The sequence below is a fragment of the Lissotriton helveticus genome, chromosome 6 (genome assembly GCF_964261635.1).
Source record: "Lissotriton helveticus chromosome 6, aLisHel1.1, whole genome shotgun sequence".
Classification (NCBI taxonomy): Eukaryota; Metazoa; Chordata; class Amphibia; order Caudata; family Salamandridae; genus Lissotriton; species Lissotriton helveticus.
Window position 1 is genome coordinate 38,213,605 of NC_136067.1, and position 16,770 is coordinate 38,230,374.

Below are 16,770 nucleotides of genomic sequence, written 5' to 3' on the forward strand. Positions count from 1 at the left end.
CAAAAATGCTTGATCACACCAAGGCATTTCCTCAGCGTGATACTCACCCAGCTTTGTGTGGGTGACGACCTCACCTCACCCGGCAACCGCTCGGGAGGAAGAGGCCCCGCTCTGTAGTGCAAAAATAACAGACTCAGTAAGCACTAAACTTTACCGTGTCTTAGCCAAATGACTTTACACTGAAACCCAACAAACGTGTGATAGCGACCCTCCTGCCACAAACCACCACTGACAAAACCCAGGGCGCGTAGATCTCGCATATTTAATGACACTCAAAGAGTAATAATAATATAACAACTGTTATTGAGGAGTTGAACCTGTTAATGACCGTGGCCTATTAGAAAACAACACAAAAACGCTAAGGTGCTAGTAAAATATCTCAACCTATATCCATAGCTGGCTGCTTGGAAAGAGTTCCCATGTATGCAGTATTAAATTATAAGGGAAACAATCAAATAGCCTCCCTATCCCAGCGCAGAGACTGTAACACGTGTAAGACTCTCTCTGAGCCCACAAATCACAATACACCTAACAGAGGACTAAATCCTAGTTAGGTAAAGAAGTAAGGTTCAGGACAGCCGGGCGTCTCACCTTTCCGTCGGTACCTCGGTACTGTCGGCGAGCGGAAGTGGAGGTGAGTTAAAGACAGCGCCCTCCCTCCTAAAATAGCCTCGTTGTGTAGCGCGCCAGCCCTCCGTTGTCCAATGGCCACGCAGGGTAGCGCGTTGATACCGAAAAAGTTCCTCTCAAAGGGAGCGCATGCGCAGAGAGATGCCACGCATTACTCTCTCGCGCATGCGCATTCGTCCGCATTCTCGCGCATGCGCATTAGTCCGCCCACGTCGGATCTCCTTGTTGATCACAAGAATCCATAATAATGGTTCTATTTCCGTCTGGGGTAATCTAACGGACTAGGGATTTGTTATATTTAGCATAAGTCAACCTGGGGGACACAGTCATGTGTCCATGGAGGAGACACTGCTCCTTGGACAAAAACGGCGAAATACACCACTGAGGGTTCGGCAAGTGTATCAGGTATCATATTTGTTAGGGATGTGAGATGTGAGCATACATTATACCGCTGTAAAAATGAATTACAGTCGGACAGATTTAAACAAGGTCATCTTCCATTCGCATGCAATCATGTGATGGATATGTGTGAAGCGACCTATGGAAGAGAGTTTCGCTTCAGATACCTTGGGAAGGGACCAAAAGTGTCTGGAAATAGTTCTAACGCCAGTGATCAAGAGACAACTGTCTCATGAATGTTCAGTATATGTAGAGTCAAATGACTAACCACCTAAAGGGTTGCTTTTTGTTCAAACATCGATGGATGGGATGTTATAGTCCTGGGGTATGCAGTGGAGGCAGGCAGACAGTGGGTCACGCACACAAATAGGTTGGGTGAGCTAAAAGGAGTAAACTATACAGCGTTTACATCCTGATTAAATAGACCCGCAACTGAAAAGTTGCACTTAATACTATAAACAAGAAGGGTATGTGGGGGTCAAGGGGAAAGTTTTATGACCTGACTGCTCACTCCCCAATTACAAGATACAAAACACAAAAAGAGCAGAACAAGTCTAAAAAAGAGTGTGTGCCTACAACAGTAGCCGTGTGGTACTGGTGATGCATGCGTGAGACAAGGGTTGCCAGAACCATCGGTTGGAAGTTGAGGGAGGCTGACACGATTCCCATCAGACCACCCATGCGGTGGAGTTTGCGTCATGTGGGAAAGGTTTTGTCATGCCGTCCCACAACCGACCATATAGTGCCGGTGCAGGGATGGATGTAAAAGATATCATCACAGGCATGCATCCTAAAGTGATGGAAGAATGAGAAGAGTGCAGTGCTCAAATAATAGTGAAGATAAAATTAAAAATTCAACAGTCCGGACTCCTGGAGGCATTGCGACAGAAGTGCGGGTGTCAAAGATTAAAAGACACGCTGGGTAATGTGGCTACCCTCTAGCGTAGTGTGATGTGGTCGACATGTTTCTGCTTAAGGGCATCTCGCCCAGCTTTCTTCAGGACCGATAACAAGAAATCAGCTACTGCAACTACATACATAGTGTATACATGATGAATAATAAACCTGTACTGACAAAGTTACTTTTATATCAAGGGTAAGAATACTTAAGTGTCCACTGTAGGGAGAGAAATGAATCTTCTTCCTGTTAACAGACAAAAGACACTGTATCAGACAATACCAAGTTAGACACACACAACACGGGGCGTACACATAGAAACCGTGCAGGCACACATACATGAAAAATATATGATTTTTACATGGAACTAAAGCAAAAATGCTTGATCACACCAAGGCATTTCCTCAGCGTGATACTCACCCAGCTTTGTGTGGGTGACGACCTCACCTCACCCGGCAACCGCTCGGGAGGAAGAGGCCCCGCTCTGTAGTGCAAAAATAACAGACTCAGTAAGCACTAAACTTTACCGTGTCTTAGCCAAATGACTTTACACTGAAACCCAACAAACGTGTGATAGCGACCCTCCTGCCACAAACCACCACTGACAAAACCCAGGGCGCGTAGATCTCGCATATTTAATGACACTCAAAGAGTAATAATAATATAACAACTGTTATTGAGGAGTTGAACCTGTTAATGACCGTGGCCTATTAGAAAACAACACAAAAACGCTAAGGTGCTAGTAAAATATCTCAACCTATATCCATAGCTGGCTGCTTGGAAAGAGTTCCCATGTATGCAGTATTAAATTATAAGGGAAACAATCAAATAGCCTCCCTATCCCATTGATTGTTTCCCTTATAATTTAATACTGCATACATGGGAACTCTTTCCAAGCAGCCAGCTATGGATATAGGTTGAGATATTTTACTAGCACCTTAGCGTTTTTGTGTTGTTTTCTAATAGGCCACGGTCATTAACAGGTTCAACTCCTCAATAACAGTTGTTATATTATTATTACTCTTTGAGTGTCATTAAATATGCGAGATCTACGCGCCCTGGGTTTTGTCAGTGGTGGTTTGTGGCAGGAGGGTCGCTATCACACGTTTGTTGGGTTTCAGTGTAAAGTCATTTGGCTAAGACACGGTAAAGTTTAGTGCTTACTGAGTCTGTTATTTTTGCACTACAGAGCGGGGCCTCTTCCTCCCGAGCGGTTGCCGGGTGAGGTGAGGTCGTCACCCACACAAAGCTGGGTGAGTATCACGCTGAGGAAATGCCTTGGTGTGATCAAGCATTTTTGCTTTAGTTCCATGTAAAAATCATATATTTTTCATGTATGTGTGCCTGCACGGTTTCTATGTGTACGCCCCGTGTTGTGTGTGTCTAACTTGGTATTGTCTGATACAGTGTCTTTTGTCTGTTAACAGGAAGAAGATTCATTTCTCTCCCTACAGTGGACACTTAAGTATTCTTACCCTTGATATAAAAGTAACTTTGTCAGTACAGGTTTATTATTCATCATGTATACACTATGTATGTAGTTGCAGTAGCTGATTTCTTGTTATCGGTCCTGAAGAAAGCTGGGCGAGATGCCCTTAAGCAGAAACATGTCGACCACATCACACTACGCTAGAGGGTAGCCACATTACCCAGCGTGTCTTTTAATCTTTGACACCCGCACTTCTGTCGCAATGCCTCCAGGAGTCCGGACTGTTGAATTTTTAATTTTATCTTCACTATTATTTGAGCACTGCACTCTTCTCATTCTTCCATCACTTTAGGATGCATGCCTGTGATGATATCTTTTACATCCATCCCTGCACCGGCACTATATGGTCGGTTGTGGGACGGCATGACAAAACCTTTCCCACATGACGCAAACTCCACCGCATGGGTGGTCTGATGGGAATCGTGTCAGCCTCCCTCAACTTCCAACCGATGGTTCTGGCAACCCTTGTCTCACGCATGCATCACCAGTACCACACGGCTACTGTTGTAGGCACACACTCTTTTTTAGACTTGTTCTGCTCTTTTTGTGTTTTGTATCTTGTAATTGGGGAGTGAGCAGTCAGGTCATAAAACTTTCCCCTTGACCCCCACATACCCTTCTTGTTTATAGTATTAAGTGCAACTTTTCAGTTGCGGGTCTATTTAATCAGGATGTAAACGCTGTATAGTTTACTCCTTTTAGCTCACCCAACCTATTTGTGTGCGTGACCCACTGTCTGCCTGCCTCCACTGCATACCCCAGGACTATAACATCCCATCCATCGATGTTTGAACAAAAAGCAACCCTTTAGGTGGTTAGTCATTTGACTCTACATATACTGAACATTCATGAGACAGTTGTCTCTTGATCACTGGCGTTAGAACTATTTCCAGACACTTTTGGTCCCTTCCCAAGGTATCTGAAGCGAAACTCTCTTCCATAGGTCGCTTCACACATATCCATCACATGATTGCATGCGAATGGAAGATGACCTTGTTTAAATCTGTCCGACTGTAATTCATTTTTACAGCGGTATAATGTATGCTCACATCTCACATCCCTAACAAATATGATACCTGATACACTTGCCGAACCCTCAGTGGTGTATTTCGCCGTTTTTGTCCAAGGAGCAGTGTCTCCTCCATGGACACATGACTGTGTCCCCCAGGTTGACTTATGCTAAATATAACAAATCCCTAGTCCGTTAGATTACCCCAGACGGAAATAGAACCATTATTATGGATTCTTGTGATCAACAAGGAGATCCGACGTGGGCGGACTAATGCGCATGCGCGAGAATGCGGACGAATGCGCATGCGCGAGAGAGTAATGCGTGGCATCTCTCTGCGCATGCGCTCCCTTTGAGAGGAACTTTTTCGGTATCAACGCGCTACCCTGCGTGGCCATTGGACAACGGAGGGCTGGCGCGCTACACAACGAGGCTATTTTAGGAGGGAGGGCGCTGTCTTTAACTCACCTCCACTTCCGCTCGCCGACAGTACCGAGGTACCGACGGAAAGGTGAGACGCCCGGCTGTCCTGAACCTTACTTCTTTACCTAACTAGGATTTAGTCCTCTGTTAGGTGTATTGTGATTTGTGGGCTCAGAGAGAGTCTTACACGTGTTACAGTCTCTGCGCTGGGATAGGGAGGCTATTTGATTGTTTCCCTTATAATTTAATACTGCATACATGGGAACTCTTTCCAAGCAGCCAGCTATGGATATAGGTTGAGATATTTTACTAGCACCTTAGCGTTTTTGTGTTGTTTTCTAATAGGCCACGGTCATTAACAGGTTCAACTCCTCAATAACAGTTGTTATATTATTATTACTCTTTGAGTGTCATTAAATATGCGAGATCTACGCGCCCTGGGTTTTGTCAGTGGTGGTTTGTGGCAGGAGGGTCGCTATCACACGTTTGTTGGGTTTCAGTGTAAAGTCATTTGGCTAAGACACGGTAAAGTTTAGTGCTTACTGAGTCTGTTATTTTTGCACTACAGAGCGGGGCCTCTTCCTCCCGAGCGGTTGCCGGGTGAGGTGAGGTCGTCACCCACACAAAGCTGGGTGAGTATCACGCTGAGGAAATGCCTTGGTGTGATCAAGCATTTTTGCTTTAGTTCCATGTAAAAATCATATATTTTTCATGTATGTGTGCCTGCACGGTTTCTATGTGTACGCCCCGTGTTGTGTGTGTCTAACTTGGTATTGTCTGATACAGTGTCTTTTGTCTGTTAACAGGAAGAAGATTCATTTCTCTCCCTACAGTGGACACTTAAGTATTCTTACCCTTGATATAAAAGTAACTTTGTCAGTACAGGTTTATTATTCATCATGTATACACTATGTATGTAGTTGCAGTAGCTGATTTCTTGTTATCGGTCCTGAAGAAAGCTGGGCGAGATGCCCTTAAGCAGAAACATGTCGACCACATCACACTACGCTAGAGGGTAGCCACATTACCCAGCGTGTCTTTTAATCTTTGACACCCGCACTTCTGTCGCAATGCCTCCAGGAGTCCGGACTGTTGAATTTTTAATTTTATCTTCACTATTATTTGAGCACTGCACTCTTCTCATTCTTCCATCACTTTAGGATGCATGCCTGTGATGATATCTTTTACATCCATCCCTGCACCGGCACTATATGGTCGGTTGTGGGACGGCATGACAAAACCTTTCCCACATGACGCAAACTCCACCGCATGGGTGGTCTGATGGGAATCGTGTCAGCCTCCCTCAACTTCCAACCGATGGTTCTGGCAACCCTTGTCTCACGCATGCATCACCAGTACCACACGGCTACTGTTGTAGGCACACACTCTTTTTTAGACTTGTTCTGCTCTTTTTGTGTTTTGTATCTTGTAATTGGGGAGTGAGCAGTCAGGTCATAAAACTTTCCCCTTGACCCCCACATACCCTTCTTGTTTATAGTATTAAGTGCAACTTTTCAGTTGCGGGTCTATTTAATCAGGATGTAAACGCTGTATAGTTTACTCCTTTTAGCTCACCCAACCTATTTGTGTGCGTGACCCACTGTCTGCCTGCCTCCACTGCATACCCCAGGACTATAACATCCCATCCATCGATGTTTGAACAAAAAGCAACCCTTTAGGTGGTTAGTCATTTGACTCTACATATACTGAACATTCATGAGACAGTTGTCTCTTGATCACTGGCGTTAGAACTATTTCCAGACACTTTTGGTCCCTTCCCAAGGTATCTGAAGCGAAACTCTCTTCCATAGGTCGCTTCACACATATCCATCACATGATTGCATGCGAATGGAAGATGACCTTGTTTAAATCTGTCCGACTGTAATTCATTTTTACAGCGGTATAATGTATGCTCACATCTCACATCCCTAACAAATATGATACCTGATACACTTGCCGAACCCTCAGTGGTGTATTTCGCCGTTTTTGTCCAAGGAGCAGTGTCTCCTCCATGGACACATGACTGTGTCCCCCAGGTTGACTTATGCTAAATATAACAAATCCCTAGTCCGTTAGATTACCCCAGACGGAAATAGAACCATTATTATGGATTCTTGTGATCAACAAGGAGATCCGACGTGGGCGGACTAATGCGCATGCGCGAGAATGCGGACGAATGCGCATGCGCGAGAGAGTAATGCGTGGCATCTCTCTGCGCATGCGCTCCCTTTGAGAGGAACTTTTTCGGTATCAACGCGCTACCCTGCGTGGCCATTGGACAACGGAGGGCTGGCGCGCTACACAACGAGGCTATTTTAGGAGGGAGGGCGCTGTCTTTAACTCACCTCCACTTCCGCTCGCCGACAGTACCGAGGTACCGACGGAAAGGTGAGACGCCCGGCTGTCCTGAACCTTACTTCTTTACCTAACTAGGATTTAGTCCTCTGTTAGGTGTATTGTGATTTGTGGGCTCAGAGAGAGTCTTACACGTGTTACAGTCTCTGCGCTGGGATAGGGAGGCTATTTGATTGTTTCCCTTATAATTTAATACTGCATACATGGGAACTCTTTCCAAGCAGCCAGCTATGGATATAGGTTGAGATATTTTACTAGCACCTTAGCGTTTTTGTGTTGTTTTCTAATAGGCCACGGTCATTAACAGGTTCAACTCCTCAATAACAGTTGTTATATTATTATTACTCTTTGAGTGTCATTAAATATGCGAGATCTACGCGCCCTGGGTTTTGTCAGTGGTGGTTTGTGGCAGGAGGGTCGCTATCACACGTTTGTTGGGTTTCAGTGTAAAGTCATTTGGCTAAGACACGGTAAAGTTTAGTGCTTACTGAGTCTGTTATTTTTGCACTACAGAGCGGGGCCTCTTCCTCCCGAGCGGTTGCCGGGTGAGGTGAGGTCGTCACCCACACAAAGCTGGGTGAGTATCACGCTGAGGAAATGCCTTGGTGTGATCAAGCATTTTTGCTTTAGTTCCATGTAAAAATCATATATTTTTCATGTATGTGTGCCTGCACGGTTTCTATGTGTACGCCCCGTGTTGTGTGTGTCTAACTTGGTATTGTCTGATACAGTGTCTTTTGTCTGTTAACAGGAAGAAGATTCATTTCTCTCCCTACAGTGGACACTTAAGTATTCTTACCCTTGATATAAAAGTAACTTTGTCAGTACAGGTTTATTATTCATCATGTATACACTATGTATGTAGTTGCAGTAGCTGATTTCTTGTTATCGGTCCTGAAGAAAGCTGGGCGAGATGCCCTTAAGCAGAAACATGTCGACCACATCACACTACGCTAGAGGGTAGCCACATTACCCAGCGTGTCTTTTAATCTTTGACACCCGCACTTCTGTCGCAATGCCTCCAGGAGTCCGGACTGTTGAATTTTTAATTTTATCTTCACTATTATTTGAGCACTGCACTCTTCTCATTCTTCCATCACTTTAGGATGCATGCCTGTGATGATATCTTTTACATCCATCCCTGCACCGGCACTATATGGTCGGTTGTGGGACGGCATGACAAAACCTTTCCCACATGACGCAAACTCCACCGCATGGGTGGTCTGATGGGAATCGTGTCAGCCTCCCTCAACTTCCAACCGATGGTTCTGGCAACCCTTGTCTCACGCATGCATCACCAGTACCACACGGCTACTGTTGTAGGCACACACTCTTTTTTAGACTTGTTCTGCTCTTTTTGTGTTTTGTATCTTGTAATTGGGGAGTGAGCAGTCAGGTCATAAAACTTTCCCCTTGACCCCCACATACCCTTCTTGTTTATAGTATTAAGTGCAACTTTTCAGTTGCGGGTCTATTTAATCAGGATGTAAACGCTGTATAGTTTACTCCTTTTAGCTCACCCAACCTATTTGTGTGCGTGACCCACTGTCTGCCTGCCTCCACTGCATACCCCAGGACTATAACATCCCATCCATCGATGTTTGAACAAAAAGCAACCCTTTAGGTGGTTAGTCATTTGACTCTACATATACTGAACATTCATGAGACAGTTGTCTCTTGATCACTGGCGTTAGAACTATTTCCAGACACTTTTGGTCCCTTCCCAAGGTATCTGAAGCGAAACTCTCTTCCATAGGTCGCTTCACACATATCCATCACATGATTGCATGCGAATGGAAGATGACCTTGTTTAAATCTGTCCGACTGTAATTCATTTTTACAGCGGTATAATGTATGCTCACATCTCACATCCCTAACAAATATGATACCTGATACACTTGCCGAACCCTCAGTGGTGTATTTCGCCGTTTTTGTCCAAGGAGCAGTGTCTCCTCCATGGACACATGACTGTGTCCCCCAGGTTGACTTATGCTAAATATAACAAATCCCTAGTCCGTTAGATTACCCCAGACGGAAATAGAACCATTATTATGGATTCTTGTGATCAACAAGGAGATCCGACGTGGGCGGACTAATGCGCATGCGCGAGAATGCGGACGAATGCGCATGCGCGAGAGAGTAATGCGTGGCATCTCTCTGCGCATGCGCTCCCTTTGAGAGGAACTTTTTCGGTATCAACGCGCTACCCTGCGTGGCCATTGGACAACGGAGGGCTGGCGCGCTACACAACGAGGCTATTTTAGGAGGGAGGGCGCTGTCTTTAACTCACCTCCACTTCCGCTCGCCGACAGTACCGAGGTACCGACGGAAAGGTGAGACGCCCGGCTGTCCTGAACCTTACTTCTTTACCTAACTAGGATTTAGTCCTCTGTTAGGTGTATTGTGATTTGTGGGCTCAGAGAGAGTCTTACACGTGTTACAGTCTCTGCGCTGGGATAGGGAGGCTATTTGATTGTTTCCCTTATAATTTAATACTGCATACATGGGAACTCTTTCCAAGCAGCCAGCTATGGATATAGGTTGAGATATTTTACTAGCACCTTAGCGTTTTTGTGTTGTTTTCTAATAGGCCACCGTCATTAACAGGTTCAACTCCTCAATAACAGTTGTTATATTATTATTACTCTTTGAGTGTCATTAAATATGCGAGATCTACGCGCCCTGGGTTTTGTCAGTGGTGGTTTGTGGCAGGAGGGTCGCTATCACACGTTTGTTGGGTTTCAGTGTAAAGTCATTTGGCTAAGACACGGTAAAGTTTAGTGCTTACTGAGTCTGTTATTTTTGCACTACAGAGCGGGGCCTCTTCCTCCCGAGCGGTTGCCGGGTGAGGTGAGGTCGTCACCCACACAAAGCTGGGTGAGTATCACGCTGAGGAAATGCCTTGGTGTGATCAAGCATTTTTGCTTTAGTTCCATGTAAAAATCATATATTTTTCATGTATGTGTGCCTGCACGGTTTCTATGTGTACGCCCCGTGTTGTGTGTGTCTAACTTGGTATTGTCTGATACAGTGTCTTTTGTCTGTTAACAGGAAGAAGATTCATTTCTCTCCCTACAGTGGACACTTAAGTATTCTTACCCTTGATATAAAAGTAACTTTGTCAGTACAGGTTTATTATTCATCATGTATACACTATGTATGTAGTTGCAGTAGCTGATTTCTTGTTATCGGTCCTGAAGAAAGCTGGGCGAGATGCCCTTAAGCAGAAACATGTCGACCACATCACACTACGCTAGAGGGTAGCCACATTACCCAGCGTGTCTTTTAATCTTTGACACCCGCACTTCTGTCGCAATGCCTCCAGGAGTCCGGACTGTTGAATTTTTAATTTTATCTTCACTATTATTTGAGCACTGCACTCTTCTCATTCTTCCATCACTTTAGGATGCATGCCTGTGATGATATCTTTTACATCCATCCCTGCACCGGCACTATATGGTCGGTTGTGGGACGGCATGACAAAACCTTTCCCACATGACGCAAACTCCACCGCATGGGTGGTCTGATGGGAATCGTGTCAGCCTCCCTCAACTTCCAACCGATGGTTCTGGCAACCCTTGTCTCACGCATGCATCACCAGTACCACACGGCTACTGTTGTAGGCACACACTCTTTTTTAGACTTGTTCTGCTCTTTTTGTGTTTTGTATCTTGTAATTGGGGAGTGAGCAGTCAGGTCATAAAACTTTCCCCTTGACCCCCACATACCCTTCTTGTTTATAAGTTATACAAGGTACCAAATAGCAAAGCTTATTCTGCATCCCGAGGCTTTGCCAGAATTCAACACAAGAGATAAATGAGGATTTACCAGGATCAGTATGGGATGAAATTATGAAGAATACTCAATGTTTTGAGCTTCAAATATTACACCCTCAGAAAAGAATGCTGATCTCTGCTGAATATGTAAAAAGTAACGAGCAATTTTAAGCATTCGTTCTATCACCTTCTAGAAGAATTTTAAATAAAGATTTAACATCCAATGCCACTTACAGGTCCTATGTTTTAATGTGACAAATAATGCAAAGGTGTATGATAAACATGTTACACGCGGCATATAATGAGCTCAGCCAGTGCCCAAGAGATGTTCCTAAAATTTGAGAAATTCATTCTCATCTAAAATTAAGCCCTCCCCAGATCACAGCATTAAACCTGCTTCATTGAGGAGGGTCACATTATCAAACTGAAAGGTAGTAGCGGTGTTTGCTAAGACCTGCAAGCAATATGCAGCCCTTCAATGTGATTAGAAAAAAAAATAATGGTTGAAAGTATTCAGTCTAGGTATGTTATTTGGTTCACTCCTTACCTTTTCTAAACATCTGTCTGGTCTTCACCTACAATATAATTAGTTACTCATCCAACGCCATTTGCCTAACATTGCATTGATCATAATATATCAAAGATGCGATGACCATGTGTCTATTGCATTAGAAGATGGTTCTTTTAATGCTCCCTGGCATCCAGGGGATGGTATAGGTGTGACCTAGAGCAGAACCGGGATAATGCTTGCGGTGGAGTGCCTGGTCCTCCCTTACTCCTTTAGAGACCTCAGCTGTGTAGATTTTGATATCAAACTACAGATCCACCCAAGGTCCTCTCCTACTGCACACGCCATAGAAGAGGTTAAAGGTATAAGACACTACCGTGCATGCTGTCTAGAGCCACATGACTTCTCATGAGCTTCTGGGAACAATGACATTTACATAGAATGACATGATTTTCTACGGCCGCAGTGTCTTATGCGGGAATGTGCACAACCTGCACACGACTTGGTCATGACACATTTGGAACCCTCAGGCCATTGGTAGCATACTTTGGCGTTCACGCTGTGCTTCACTGATATTAACTCAGTTCCCCTTCTCTTCGCAGGAGTCCTTATGCACTTGTACATGGCGTCTCCATTGGTAGTATATTGAAGCATTCACGCTGCGCATCGCTGATGTTACCTCAGTTCCCCTTCTCTTCGCAGGAGTCCTTATGCACTTGTACATGGCGTCTCCATTGGTAGTATATTGAAGCATTCACGCTGCGCATCGCTGATGTTACCTCAGTTCCCCTTCTCTTCGCAGGAGTCCTTATGCACTTATACATGGTGTCTACATTGGAAGTATATTGAAGCGGTCACACTGTGCATCACTGATGTTAGCTCAGTTATCCTTCTCTTCGTAGGAGTCCTTATGCACTTGTGCATGGCGTCTCCATTGGTAGTATACTGAAGCTTTCATGCTGCGCATCGCTGATGTTACCTCAGTTCTCTTTTCTTTGCAGGAGTCCGTATGCACTTGTACATGGCGTCTCCATTGATAGTATGCTGAAGCGTTCATGCTGTGCGTCTCTGTTGTTAACTGTGTTCCCCTTCTCTTCATAGGAGTTCTTATGCACTTGTACATGGTGTCTACATTGGTAGTATATTGAAGCGTTCACGCTGTGCATCACTGATGGTAGCTCAGTTCCCCTTCTCTTCGTAGGAGTCCTTATGCACTTGTACATGGCGTCTCCATTGGTAGTATACTGAAGCTTTCACGCTGCGCATCGCTGATGTTCGCTCAGTTCTTCTCTTCGTAGGAGTCCTTATGCACTTGTACATGGCGTCTCCATTGGTAGTATACTGAAGCTTTCACGCTGCGCATCGCTGATGTTCGCTCAGTTCTTCTCTTCGTAGGAGTCTTAATGCACTTGTACGTGGCGTCTCCATTGGTAGTATACTGAAGCGTTCACGCTGCGCATTGCTGATGTTAGCTCAGTTCTCCTTCTTTTCGCAGGAGTCCTTATGCACTTGTACACGGCGTCTCCATTGATAATATACTGAAGCGTTCACGCTGCGCATCGCTGATGTTCACTTAGTTCCCCTTCTCTTCGCAGGAGTCCTAATGCACTTGTCCATGGCTTCTCCATTGATATTATATAGAAGCGCTCACGCTGCGCATCGCTGATGTTCGCTCCGTTCTTCTCTTCGTAGGATTCCTAATGCACTTGTACATGGCGTCTCCATTGGTAGTATACTGAAGCGTTCACGCTGCTCGTCGCTGATGTTAACTGTGTTCCCCTTCTCTTCATAGGAGTCCTTATGCACTTGTACATGGTGTCTCCATTGGTAGTATATTGAAGCGGTCACGCTGTGCATCACTGATGTTAGCTCAGTTCCCCTTCTCTTCGTAGGAGTCCTTATGCACTTGTGCATGGCGTCTCTATTGGTAGTATACTGAAGCTTTCACGCTGCGCATCGCTGATGTTAGCTCAGTTCTCTTTTCTTTGCAGGAGTTCTTATGCACTTGTACATGGCGTCTCCATTGATAGTATACTGAAGCGTTCACGCTGCGCGTCGCTGATGTTAACTGTGTTCCCCTTCTCTTCATAGGAGTTCTTATGCACTTGTACATGGTGTCTTCATTGGTAGTATATTGAAGCATTCACGCTGCGCGTCGCTGATGTTCGCTCAGTTCTTCTCCTCGTAGGAGTCCTAATGCACTTGTACATGGCGTCTCTATTGGTAGTATATTGAAGCGTTCACGCTCTGCATCACTGATGTTAGCTCAGTTCCCCTTCTTTTCGTAGGAGTCCTTATGCACTTGTGCATGGCGTCTCCATTGATAGTATACTGAAGCGTTCACACTGCGCATCGCTGATGTTCGCTTAGTTCCCCTTCTCTTCATAGGAGTCCTAATGCACTTGTACATGGCGTCTCCATTGATATTATAAGGAAGCGTTCACGCTGTGCATCGCTGATGTTCGCTCAGTTCTTCCCTTCGTAGGATTCCTAATGCACTTGTACATGGCGCCTCCATTGGTATTATACTGAAGCGTTCACGCTGTACATCACTGATGTTAACTCTGTTTCCCTTCTGTACGCAGGAGTCCTTATTTATTTATTTATTTATTTATTTATTTTTCTTTTCTTTTCTTGTATAGCGCAGGAATTCGACCCCCGTAGGGGTATCTCCGCGCTTGTGCCAAGAGCTATGTTGCTCATCAGACGCAAGTAGGATGTGCTATAGTTATACAGACGGGAAGAGATGGGTTTTAAGAGACTTTTTAAAGGTTTGGAAGTTGGTGCCCTGTCTCAGGGCAAAGGGGAGTGAGTTCCACATTATGGGACCCTTGTAAGACAGAGTTCGACCTCCCTGTCTTACTTTCTTCACGCGGGGTACCTAAAGAAGCATTTGGTTGCTGGAACGTAAAGCACGTTTGGGTAGGTAAGGGATGATTTTTTCTGTTAAATATTTTGGTCCAGAGCCAGAAAGACATTTAAATATAGTGCAACAAACCTTAAACTTAATACGTTGTCGCACTGGTAACCAATGAAGTGTGTCAAGGAGGGGACGGGAGGGAGATCTGTTCGGGGCATTAATGACCAGTCTTGCCGCGGTGTTCTGGACCACTTGTAACCTACTGAGTTGTTCCTCATTGGCAGAGATGTAAAGGCCATTGCAGTAGTCTAATCTACTTATTACAAGGGTCTGAACAAGGGTCTTTCTGTCTGAATCAGGCAGGAATGGAAAAATACGTCTTAAAAGTCCGATGGTATGGAAACAGGATCTAGTCACCTGACTGACATGTTCTCTTAGCAGCAAGGCCTGGTCAAAACGTACTCCAAGGTTCTTTGCTACCTGCTTGGGACAGGGAACCGGCCCCAGATCTAGGGGCCACCAATCTGGTGACCATAGGAGAGGTGCCTCCCCGAACAACATGACCTCAGTTTTGCCTACGTTGCATTGGAGGCAATTAGAGGCCATCCAATCCGACACAGCTCTCATCCCTTCAACAAAGGAATTCCTAATTAAAGATGTAAGGGTTTGAAAAGGGAACAAAAGCTGGGTGTCGTCGGCGTACGACACCGGGGTGAACCCATAGGCTCTCACAATGTCTGCCAGGGGGGCCACATACACATTGAAAAGTGTAGGGCTTAGGCATGAGCCTTGTGGCACCCCCTTGGTGAGCTCCCTAGAGATGGAACATAGGGAGCCCAGCCTGACACTTTGAGAGCGGTTAGAGAGAAAACTCTCCAACCAGGACAGAGCCTTACCTCCTACCCCCAACTTTTGCAAGCGACTGAGAAGAATGCCATGTGACACCGTGTCGAAGGCAGCGGAAAGGTCTAACAGCACCAGAATCATAGAGCCCCCCCCCCCCCCCCGTCCAGTGCCATCCTGATGTTATCGGTCACGGATAGGAGGGCAGATTCGGTGCTGTGGTTAGGTCTGAACCCAGATTGAGATTGGGCCAGACCTCCCGCCGCCTCGATATACTTAGACAAATGGGTGTTTACATGCCTCTCGGTCATATTGCTGAGATATGGTAAGAGGGAGATGGGGCGGAGGTTAGAAAGGTCTGTCCAGGGCAATGTTGTATTCTTCCGAATAGGGTTCACCCCAGCTTTCTTCCACTCTAAGGGTACCTTTCCCTCCTTAAGGGAGCGATTCATTACCAATTGCATCTCTGACCTGAGCAACGTGCTCAGGGAGGCAACCATTTTGGCAGGTATAAAATCATCTGGGGACCCTGTTTTGACATGACTGATTAAGGATGCATAATCAGAGTCATTAATTTCTGGGAACATCATTAGCGAACTATCACCATACCAGGATGACTGGGGAAAGATATTAATGGTGATATTACTGGGTCTGGGGGCCTTCATTATTTTTCCATGTATCATCTCGATTTTATTCTAAAAAAATACAGAGATGTTTTTGCAAAGGAGTTGGGAGAAATCATCTGGGCTTTCACAAGCTCCTGGTTTAACAAAAGTCTGTAAAATTTTATATAGTTCTTTAGAGGAGTTGCCTGCTTCGGCTATTTGCATGGTTAAACAATTCCTTCTGGCTGATCTAATATGTTTATAGTAGGTGGATTGGGCTTCTAAATAGGCTTTCTTTCTTTCCTCCGTCCGAGTTTTCCTCCATGCTTTCTCCAGTTTTCTACACCCCTGCTTTTCTGTTCTAAGCTGTTCAGAATACCATACCTCACGTTTGGAAGTAGGGTGTTGTTTATGGAGTTTAAGGAATGCCATGTAATTAATTGCCTCTACTAGGGAGTTGTTAAATTTAAGCAGTGCAGATTCCACATCATCTGTTTCTAAAAAATCCGGTTTCTTCCATTCCCTCTGTAGATCTTCCACAGTTACTTTATGCCATTGACGGCGCCAGAAGGGTGGAAGAGAAAACCTAAGAGAGGGCTTACCTATGCCTAATAGGAAAAACTCCACTAGAAAGTGGTCAGACCAATTTACACTTCTGTGGGGACAACATTGGATTTTGGAACAGTTAGTAAAAACCAAGTCCAAAGTATGACCCCCTATATGTGTGGGCCCATTATTTTGTATATGGAGTCCCAGTGTAGATAAGTCTGAGAGCAAGGATAGGGTATCCGGGTGTGTGGGGATATCTGCGTGAATATTAAAATCTCCTAAGAGTATAAAATCTTCCTTTGCCCTAATATATGGAGCTAGCAATTCCATAACGGACGTTACAAAACCCTGCGCTGACCCGGGAGGGCGATAGACTAAAGCTCCCTTCCAGTGAGTTTTGGCAATAGAGCTGACCTTAAATATCAT

General features: G+C 45.0%; 1 protein-coding gene across 1 annotated transcript in view; it reads left to right on the top strand.

Moving 5' to 3' along the window:
- KIF6 (kinesin family member 6) overlaps nt 1-16,770 on the top strand; it is a 1,617,941-nt gene that overhangs the window by 505,853 nt on the left and 1,095,318 nt on the right. The gene's annotated exons all lie outside the window — the stretch shown is intronic.